Genomic DNA, 9,619 nt, shown 5'->3' with positions numbered 1-9,619 from the left:
TCTCCCCCTCCCACCCTCTGTCGTAGATACATGCATTGCCTATCTAGACCCCCCTCCCTCTTGTGCGCACGCATGCAAATTGTCTATCTAGGTCACTCTCGAGAGACCGTCTCACTCTTTCTTCCGCACAATGGCCCACACTCGCTTAATCTCTCTCTTTTGCTTTATCTAAGTCTCGATTAACCTTGCTTTCTCTCACACACAAACGATGTATCTCCATGTTCGAGCCCGATCGACACACTCTACACTCTCTCACGCAGATTGTCTAGATAGACCAGTTTCTCCAAGCTGTTCCACTCATTCGACCTCATGGCGGCCCACGCTCGCTCAATCTCTCTCTCTCTCTCTCTTACCTTTATGGATGTCTCGATTGACCTCGCTCTTTCTTACACACAAACGATATATCTCCATGTTTGATCCTAATTTGACATATTCATAGTGTATACTATCACATGCACATTTTCTATCTAGGTCACTCTCTCCAACCTGTCTCTCTCTTTCGATCGCATGACGACCCACACTCACTCAATCTCTCTCTCTCTCTCTTTATCTATGTATCTATTGACCTTGCTTCCTCCCATGCACAAATGATATGTGTACCTACCTGTGACTGGATCATCTCTCAAGCTCTCTAACAGCCCTCACCCTTCCCAAAAGCTCAATCGGACAATATCTATCCACAACATATATATCATTTCATGAGTGTCGGGGCACACTCACTTTGTCTCTCTATGTATGTCTCGATTGACCTCGCTTTCTCACGCCGTATCTTCCACACAATGAAGCTACCTCTCCATCCCTCGCAGACCCGGAGCTAGTTACATTGCGAGGGGGACTCCAACCTTCAATTAATTTGTGAAGGCATTTATTCTGGTGGGTTTAGATTATATTTTTGTAGCATTCGCTCCACAACTACTCCAAAAACCGTTGCAACCCCCGCCCCTCCCCCAATTGTTCTCCCTCTGGATCGGTCACCGCTCTCTCGCACACCCTTTCTAACCTTCCACGTCGTACCATGGTATTTTTTACAAAAAACTCGGGTGTTCTCTGTAATTATTACAAATAAGCTACAAACTACACACCCGGAGTCCACCTGTAATGGAACAAATTTTTACCTGGAAATTAAAGTGCTACAAACTACACACCGGGGGGGGGGGGCAACTGCCATGGAGCAAATCTGGACCGATATCTGCACTCCTATATAGTGGGCGAATAACTTTGAAATATGGTCGTTGGATGAAGCCAATCCAATAGTGCAGAGATGGCAAATCCGAGCACCACTGGCCATTGGATATCTTCTACATTCCAGCACATTCTGCCACATGTACAATCTAGAAGATTGCATGGTTGAACTTAAGCATAATGCACAAGCCTCAACACACAAGCACTTCTCCTTTGTTCTAGAATCATCTGTATCATAATTTCCCAATCTCCTTTTTGCTAAATGAATTGCTATTATTTGTTTTTACGTTATGCTCTACAATGCACAATTTCATGAATCCTAAAATAGATTAATTTTTTCATAAAACTTATTGATTTTGAATGAGATGAACTATAAGAGTTAAACGAACATCTACATCATGCATATATGAATCAAAGCTTACATGCTATGGTGTGGTATTTATTCATAATTTGGTTGCCAAATCTCATGCGTGCAATGCACGTGTACCTTACTAGTACAAATTAAAAATGAAAAAGGATGAGGATCGAACATGCAACCAGGGCCTTCAAGCCGCACGTCAATAGGAAACATAGTAGCAATGTTTGTTGTACTCCCCTTTGTTGATATAATGTTTTTATATTACCACAACCTATTTAATGGACAACATGTTTTTATATTAACTTTAGTACATTAGTGGGACCGGCTCGTGAGCACGTACTATTCCACTTCACTTACTGGTGGGTTCTATGTCTGCTCTCTCTCTCTATCTCTCTCTCTCTCTCTCTCTCTCTTCTCCCCTTCTACGCTTAGACACATGGACAAACAAGAAGAACGCACGGGCGGTGTGGCCGTTGACCGAATCTGGACGCGTTCACAAGTTACGACACCAGTTTCACGTAATACTAGTACTAGTATTGAAGGGTTTGGAGTATGTAACAAGTTTAGGAACAAAAGTGACCGTGACAGACAAGTTAGGCTAGTAGTATCTACTAACAATTAAATGCGTGGATAAATAGATATATCACCTATAGTGCTCGAGCAAGCGGACTGCTCGCGCCCTACAAGTATTTGGAACTGGCTTCCCTAAAAATATATTTGGAATTGACGTGGTATTTAATATGAAATATTTGCGATGAGAAGGAATATATGTCGCTTGATGACGTTTTATATTTAATTTGATACGGCTCTAGCAGAACATTCAATCAATCAAACCATAGATTTCATTCAGCCTAACGACGACTTTACATTCATACCATGATCGAACTAAAATAAACGCAAATGATAAATCCCAAATGTTCGGATTTTAAGCATGGCAATCCGAACGTTTTTCATGGCATATTTAGATCACGCGGCGGTGGCGGAGGCGTCTTGCGGCGGGAAGCGGCTCCTCTGCCGTGCTCTGTGTGTTGGCGGGCCACTGACCGGCGGCGACGGTGGCGCCTTGCGCCGTTGTTGGCGCACTCCTGGACGTTGTCCCTAGCTTCAAGAAAGGCCAGAATGTTATGGACTTCGGTCTCCTAGAGCCAGTCAACTGGCGGGAGGAGGCGACTGTCGTTGGTGAAAGGAAGCGGTCGATGGCGGCAATCCATGCCGCCGAGGGGGGCACTGGCACCGGCACGGGGAAATGCTCTGGCAATAGCGCGACGGAGACATTCGTGTGCACGGGCACCGGCACGGGTGCGTGAAAGTCATCGGGGACCTCGTGGAACCCCGTGGCTTCAAGCTCGACGATGATGTGCGGCTCCCAGGCCATCAATGCCACGGGATGCGCGCTGGCACAGTCGGGGCGATAGGAGCTGGAACGGGAGCAGGGACAGGCGTGGCGTCTTCCCGCAAGGCCAGTTCAAGCTCGTCCCAAAGCGCCTTATGTTCTTGAGACTCCAGCTGGGTGTCTTCCTCAGGAAACTGGAAGACTAAGGGCTGACCATCATGATGCGGCATGGCGTATGGTGAGGTCAGGCTGGTTGGAGGTAGACGGCAGGAGAATCCGAGAGGAAGAGAGAAGATTGTAGCGACACCGGGGAGTGCGGGGGTGATTTAAACTGCGGCGCCAGCGCCGTTAAAAGTGGGGGAAGGTGGGAGGAAGGTAGGCGGCGGAGCCTGGTCAAAGGGCTCTCCTCCCGGTGAGCCTGCGCAGCGGCCTGCATGCCTCCCGGTCAGCTGGCGCAGCGGTCTTCTCGCACGCCTCCCGTCGACTCACATGCTTGTTCAGATGGCACCTGCCAATGAGAAGCGGGACTCGTGGCGGCACGTAGGTCTAACGCCCATGGTTTGAATAGTGAAACCGTTCACGTTAACGTGACATGTCTTTGTTCCAAAATACCTTGGCTCTTCATTTGTGCAACTTTTCATAAGTAGCTTGTCTCTTGAACAAGAAAATATACGAGAACCTATTTGTGCCATATCACGTGACCATGCTCAGTTTCATGAATTTTAGGTTAGTTTTGGTTTTTCTGGAATTTAAAATCCAGGATTTGAAACAATATCATAACCTGCATCATGAAATAAATTTTGAAGCCATACATCTTTGCTGTCGTAGATGTTAACATTTCTTAAGAAATGATTTGGTCAAACATTTTGCTTAGTTAGACTTCAGACAAGTTATATATGCAGAGTAAAAAGATAATCCCTCCGTACCAGTGCATTGCCTGATATAGTAACTCTAGTAGGCACGAACAAAATCAATAAACGGAGCTCCATTTTGTGCTCATCCTGGTGTAGTACTATTAGTAGTACTAGGCAATGGAGTTGACAGGTGACCTTTGGTAGCGGCGACCAAGGGAATTGAATCGTGCTCGACACGGCAGGTCAAAGGGTTTATTATAAAAAAAATCAAAGGAGGTTATTCAGTAGCCATCGCGGGTTTCATTACTTTTCTTCCATTCAAAAAAGCTTACTAAAGCATCCATCCATTGTTCATCGGTTGTCATTATGGACCGGGGCCATGAGGGGAATTTCCTAGGGCTGGAATTCTGTCCATCACATATTTTGACTAGAAACGCGGAGGCTCGAGTGGAGGCGCGAAGTTTAATATCGCGGTTCTTTTGGTTGGGGTTGGCTAATGTGCATACCATGCACGCCACCACCAGGACTCGGGTGCTACCAATCGAGAATGCGAAAGGAATCTTTTTCTTAATTGTCGAACGAATCTATATGTATTATAATGCCCGTATTTTCCTTCCAAATAACCGGTCATTCCAAAAGGCACGGTAATTGATTTGTGACGAGTTCTTGAATTTGAGTGAGTTCGTGATATGGTGATCTCAACGTGGATGTATGACCACGCATGTATGACACGAATTCAAAACAAAAATGTAAGCCATGCATGGTCCTCAATTGAATACTTAAAATGCACAATAAATTGTAACATGAGTATTAAGTCTAATACTATGTACATGCAAATGTTGTGTTTTGGTCTCTCCATCGACACCCCCCAACCACCACACATACTTCATGTATCTATCGATCTTCATTTCTTTGTTAATAGAGCTATTGGTATCCGAGACACGCGCGCTCATTATTTCTCTTCATGTTTCGATCTCCATTTATGTCACACCCGCCCCCACACACTCTCAACAAATGTATTTCTCACACACAACCTCGTCGTGCCCTCCATGACAAACCCTCCCTCTCTCTCAAGACATGTACCTTGCCTTTGTAAAACACCTTCACCGTGCGCGCACATACAAAGTCTATCTAGGCCACTCTCGGTAACTATCTCCCTCCAGCCCTCACTTTAGGTTCACCGCACGATATCTCGGTGTATCGTCTTTAATATTCGAGTGTACGCTAGGCCACACTCACTCGATTTCTCCCTCTATAAATGACTCGATTGACCTTGCTTTCTCGCATCGTCTCTCTCACACCTAGACGCTCCCACTACACCTCTTGCATAGGTGGAGCTATGTAGATTGTCGGGGGGTAACCCCTAGACCTTAGATAGAACTGTGAAGCTCTGTTTAGGATTGTTTGGATTATATTTTTTGAAAATTATATTTGTCCCCACCCTCCCAAACACCGATGGGTTGTGCACCCCCTTCCCCAGAGAATATCATGTGCCCCCACACCTTAGATGCTATGTGTTGATACGAGTGTTGTGGTGATACAAGCTCCTCAGAGCCGTTGGATCTGAGATCCAACGTCTCCTTAATGGTTCAAATGTTTTTGCAGAAAAGCCCCCAAAGAGTTTGGGCATAGCCCACAAGCACAAGGACTACTCATATGCCATTGGATCTCAGATCGAATGACCTCAAAGCTCGTATCACCGTAGCATCCAAGCTGCGAGAGCACCCGATGTTTTCTTGCGCAGGGAATATGAGGTGCTCCCACACCGTAGATTCTATGGTGATACGAGTTCCCGGGAGATCTAATGGCTCGCAGTAGGAGATTTGAATGTTTTTGCAATATAGGCCTCAAAGAGTTTGCGAATTGCGCAGAAAGTACAAATACTACGCACATGGCATTGGATCAGATCCAACGACCTAGATGCTTGTATCACCGTAGCGGCTAATTAAGCTGCGGGGAGCACTTAAAATGAGCTACTGGGAGCCGTTGGATCCAAGATCCAGCGGCTCACACGAAGCCAGAATGTTTTTTTTGCAAAAAAAACCTTGGAGAGTTTGGAAATTGCGCACAATTACAAAGACTACCCCCAAGCCATTGGATCTCAGGTCCAACGACGTTAAAACTCGTATCACTGATGTCTACTATGCAACTTTATTCTTGTAGACACGTGCTGGGCCTCCAAGCGCAGAGTTTTGTAGGACAGTAGCAATTTTCCCTCAAGTGGATGACCTAAGGTTTATAGATCCGTGGGAGGCGTAGGATGAAGGTAGTCTCTCCCAAACAACCCTGCAACCAAATAATTAAAAGTCTCTTGTTCGGCGAATAGATGGTAATAAAAGTGTAGTAATGATAGTAGATATTGATTTTTGTGATAGGAACAATAAAAAACAGCAAGGTAGCAAGTAATAAAAGTCAAACGGTATTGCAATGCTTGAAAATGAGGCCTGGGGTCTATACTTTCACTAGTGCAATCTCTCAACAGTGCTAATATAATTGGATCACATAACCATCCCTCAACGTGCAATGAAGAATCACTCCAAAGTTCTTATCTAGCGGAGAACATAAGAAGAAATTGTTTGTAGGGTACGAAACCACCTCAAAGCTATTCTTTCCGTTCGATCTATTCAAGAGTTCGTACTAAAATAACACAAAGCTATTCTTTCCATTCGATCTATCCTAGAGTTCGTACTAAAATAACACCGAAGCAAATTCATATTTATAATACTCAATCCAACACAAAGAACCTCAAAGAGTACCCCAAGATTTCTACCGGAGAAACAAAGACAAGAACGTGCATCAACCCTATGCAAAGATTACCCCAATGTCACCTCAGGAATCCGCGAGTTGAGTGCCAAAACATACATCAAGTGAATCAATATGATACCCCATTGTCACGACGAGTATTCATTTGCAAGACATATATCAAGTGCTCTCAAATCCATAAAAGTATTCAATCCGATAAAACAAAATCTCAAAGGGAAAACTCAATTCATCACAAGATAGAGAGGGGAAAACACCATATGATCCGACTATATTAACAAAGCCCGTGATACATCAAGATCGTGACATCTCAAGAACACGAGAGAGAGAGAGAGAGAGAGAGTAAACACATAGCTACTGCTACAAACCCTTAGCCCCGAGGGTGGACTACTCCCTCCTCATCACGGTGGCCGCCGGGATGATGAAGATGGCCACCGGTGATGACCTCCCCCTCCGGCAGGGTGCCGTGATGGGGTCTAGATTGGTTTCCTGTGGTTACAGAGCCTTGCAGCGGCGGAACTTCTGATCTAGGGTTACCCCCAGGGTTTTTGGAATATTTGGTGATTTATAGGGCAAAGAGGGGGGTGCGGGAGGCCACCGAGGTGGGCACAACCCACTCGGACGCGCCTAGGGGCCCAGGCGCGCCCCGGTGGGTTGTGCCCCCTCGGGGCACCCCCCAGGTGCTTCTCTGGCCCACTGGATGTCTTCTGGTCCATCAAAAATCCACAAAAAGTTTCGCGGTGTTTGGACTCCGTTTGATATTGATTTCCTGTGATCTAAAAAACAAGCAAAAAACAGCAACTGGCACTGGGCACTGGGTCAGTAGGTTAGTCCCAAAAAATGATATAAAGTTGCTATAAAATGATTGTAAAACATCCAAGAATGATAATATAATAGCATCAATACTTCATAAATTATAGATACGTTGGAGACGTATCAGCATCCCCAAGCTTAATTCCTACTCGTCCTCGAGTAAGTAAATGATATAAGAAATAATTTATGAAGTGTGAATGCTAGCAAAGTTCATAAGTTTGATCAATGATAATTTCAATCACTTTCCCTAGCATCATAACAGCAACTCTTTCTCATAAAAACTCATCATGACAGAGTAGCAACCAATTCACATGTTGAGGTTCAAACAATGAATTCTCTTGTAACTCAACAACTATATTCTTAGTCACCAAACAATTGCAATTCAACTTATTCAACAGAGTCTAAGTAAGAGCTCCACATACTCAACCATCATATAGTCTTCTATGATTGCTAACACTCACCGCATAGACATGAGCAAAACATTTCAACCAGACACATAGAAAGATAGGGGCTTATAATTTCGCCTCCCAACGTATTCACCTCAAGGGTGATGTCAGCAATAATAATTCATGCTACCCATATTCCACTAGACATATGTGCCTAGATCTTTCCTCACCACATGATGCTTGCCAAAGGAGAGAAATAAAAAGGAATAGAGAGAAAAACGTTGACTCTTGCATAAAAGTAAATACATAAAGTAAAAGATAGGCCCTTCGCAGAGGGAAGCAGAGGTTGCCATGCGCTTATTTGTTTGTATGCTCAACCCCTTAATGCAAAAGAACGTCACGTTATATTGCCCCTTGTGATGGCAACCTTTATTATGCAGTCTGTCGCTTTTATTCTTTACCATCACAAGTGCGTACAACACTCAGTTTTCTCTTACACTAAATGATCTCACACTTTTAGAAGCAATTTTTATTGCATTGTTGCACCGATGACAACTTACTTGAAGGATCTTACTCAATCCTTAGGTAGGTATGGTGGACTCTTGAAAATAAGATTTGGGTTTTAAGGGTTTTTGAATACACAAGTAGTATCTCTACTTGGTGCGGAATTTTTGGCTAGCAAAGATGGGGGCACCACAACAAAAAGACACTTCCGTGATGATACGTGTTTGTCACAGTAGGTCACGTTTTCTGTCATGCACGTAAATCCATGATGATTTTATGACAGAATCAAGATAGTCATACCTGTGCTGTCGTAGAAGTGTTCCATGACATTACCAAAATTATCATCACGGAAGTGTCCACTTCCATGACGATAAATCACGCGTCATAGAAGTGCTTTCGTCAAGGGTGACCGACACGTGGCATCCACCATAATGGCTCGCCGTTAAGCTATCGGGTCCGGTTTTGGATCCGATAACCCGTTAACAGCCCGGACCAATGGTGATTTTCCACATGTAAAATTCTCATTGGCCGGAGGAAACACGTATCTGCTCCTCGGTGGGCCAGATGTCACCCGTCCATTGGAGGAGACGTGCCTATGATACGTCGACAAGTGGCAGGGCCCAACAGATGCCCATATAGGTTAAATGGGCCGGCCCAACTAAAGGCCCACAAGATTTTGCGGACCATAATGGGCTGGCCAAACTAAAAGCCCACAAGATTTTACGGACCATAATGGGCCGGCCCAGCTAAAGGCTCACAAGATTTTGTGGACCATAATGGGTCGGCCCAGCTAAAGGCCCACAAGATTTTGCCGACCATAATGGGCCGGTCCAGCTAAAGGCCCACAAGATTTTGAGGGCACTACTGGGCCGGCCCATTCATAGGCTGCCATGTTTTGGGCCAAATGCCGGCCCATATTTGATCCGGTCCATTAACAGCCTGCCACATTCCGGGCCTAATAAAGGCCCATATGAGATCTGGTTCGTTAAAAGCCTACCACGTTCTGGGCCAAATTAGGCCCAGATAAGATCTACCCCTTTAAGAGGCTTTGGGCCAAATTATGGCCCATATCAGATTCGGCCCGTCAACTGGACGCTATACTTTTGGGCCCACTTGCTAAAGGCCCGTTTAGTAATTTGGCCTGATATTAGTTTTGGCCCGTTAAAGGCCCGTTTAACATTTTGGCCCTATATTTATTTCGGCCTGTTAAAAGCCCGTCATATAGTTGGGCCTAACTACGGCCCGGTTTGCATCCGGCCTGGTCACAGCCGATAATCTGATTGGGCCAAACAAGGATCGAGAAAATTTTGGAATGTTAACGGCCCATGATGTGATTGGCACAATCATGGACCGGGGTCTATTTCGGCCTGATGCCGGCTCGTGAGCTGTTCGACACGTTTTAGGCCCAGCCTACTTTTCAGCCTCCTAA

The sequence above is a fragment of the Triticum aestivum genome, chromosome 1D (assembly GCF_018294505.1).
Source record: "Triticum aestivum cultivar Chinese Spring chromosome 1D, IWGSC CS RefSeq v2.1, whole genome shotgun sequence".
Lineage (NCBI taxonomy): Eukaryota > Viridiplantae > Streptophyta > Magnoliopsida > Poales > Poaceae > Triticum > Triticum aestivum.
The sequence above is the reverse complement of the archived record's forward strand: the minus strand, read 5'-3'. Positions refer to the sequence as shown.